This window comes from Lupinus angustifolius, chromosome LG20 (genome assembly GCF_001865875.1).
Source record: "Lupinus angustifolius cultivar Tanjil chromosome LG20, LupAngTanjil_v1.0, whole genome shotgun sequence".
Classification (NCBI taxonomy): domain Eukaryota; kingdom Viridiplantae; phylum Streptophyta; class Magnoliopsida; order Fabales; family Fabaceae; genus Lupinus; species Lupinus angustifolius.
In genome coordinates, this window is record NC_032028.1 from 15,834,295 (window position 1) to 15,836,224 (window position 1,930).

Here is a 1,930-nt window from a genome sequence, read left to right on the forward strand (position 1 = left end):
GTGCACAACTCCTTTAGAAATTTTGCATATCTTGGAATTTGTTTGATTGCATCAAGTAAAGGTATGTTCACCTCTACCTTTCTAAATGTGTCCAAGATCTCCTTGTCTACCTCTTCCATCTTCTTACTTTGAATGGCTCTGGGAGGAAATGGAAGAGGAATGGAAGATGGTGGCACAGCACTTGTGGAAGGTTCACTAGCAAGAATTTTTTCACTAGTGTTCTCAGTCTCTTGTAAAACTGATTGCTTCATTTTTTTTATGCAGTTAGATCAACTTCAATCTGTTTGCCTGACCTTAGAGTGATGGCACTCACATTCTTCGGGTTGACCACAGTCTGGGAAGGAAACTTATCATAATTCTGATAGTGCTATGTGTTTAATAAAGTAGCCATTTGTCCCATCTAGGTGGTCAAATTCTGAATGGAGGACTCTTGTCTCTGAATGGAAGCTTTGGTCTCTTGCTGGAATTGCATATTTTGCAAAGTCATTTGCCTCACCAATTCTTCTAATGAAGGTTCACTAGATGTAGGAGGAGGATTACTATTCACTTGTTGTTGCCTCTACTGTTGGATTGAAGGAGGTACATATGGTCTATTTTGTACAGCATTATTATTCTGAAATGGTGGCCCTAGATGAGGCTATGAAGGATCAGACCATCTAAGATTCGGATGATTCCTCCAACCAGGGTTGTATCTGCTTGATGAAGGATCACAATTCTGTTGTTGTTGATGAGGTCTGTTGTTGTAAATATTTGGAGCATAGGCCTTAGGATGGTCACCGGTTTTGGGCTCCAAGAGAGAAGGACAAACATCAACATAATGGTCAGTTGCGGTGCAAATACCACAAACTCGTGCTGCAAGTGGAGGTTTCTGCTGATTCATGGCAAGTTGAGTGACCAAGGTAGCAAGGGACTCAATTTTTTTCTCAAGTTTATCTTGCCTCACTGAATCTGTCCCAACATCATGGACATCTCTGACCACTATAGCATCACTACTTCTTGCACTGAACTGTTGAGATTTGGAAGACATCTTCTCAATCAAACCTCTAGCCTCAAAAGGGGTCATATCTCCAAGTGCACCACCACTAGCACCATCAATGATATTCCTCTCCATGTTGTTTAGACCCTCATAAAAATATTGTAGGAGTTGTTCAGAGATCTGATGATGGGGGCAGCTTGCACATAGTCTCTTCAATCTCTCCCAATATTCATATAAACCTTCTGTATGTAGTTGTCTAATTCCAGAAATATCTGATTGCAGAGGTCCTGGGGGCAGGAAAGAATTTTTCAAGGAAGATTCTCTTCATGTCATCCCAACTAGTAATAGAACCAGGGGCCAAGTAATACATCCAATCTTTTGAAGCACCCTCAAGTGAATGTGGGAATGCCTTCAAACATATGTGATCCTCTTGGGCATCATGAGGCTTCATGATGGAACATACAATGTGGAACTCCTTAAGATTCTTATAAGGACATTCACCTGCAAGTCCATGAAACTTAGGCAACAAATGGATTAGTCCAGTTTTTAGCACATATGGCACATCCTCATTGGGATACTGGATACACAAGCTTTCGTATGTGAAATCAGGTGCAGCCAGCTCCCGTAATGTCCTCTCATGTGGGATTGGAGGTGATTCAACCATATTTTTATAGTATGCAACAAAATGCACAGAAACAACAGAATCAATATCACTATTAGGTAGATTAACACTAAGATGAAAAGACTCACTATCTAAATTTAAATTCCTAACTTGTCTAACCAAACTATGAAATGTTCAATCAATTTCAGGATTTATTGGATGCAAAGAGTTAGGATTTCCCTTATTCATGTAATAAATGCAGTAGTAAGAAACATGTAAGGCAGTAAGGGAAATACATGTTAAATTTCAGTAATCATTCAAAACGTTGCATCAATAAAATCCTAATACCATAG

The 1,930-nt window shown here is 39.5% G+C and overlaps 1 pseudogene; it reads right to left on the minus strand.

The window, feature by feature from the left end:
* The window catches only part of LOC109335505, an 18,415-nt pseudogene extending 18,368 nt beyond the window's left edge, over nt 1-47 (minus strand).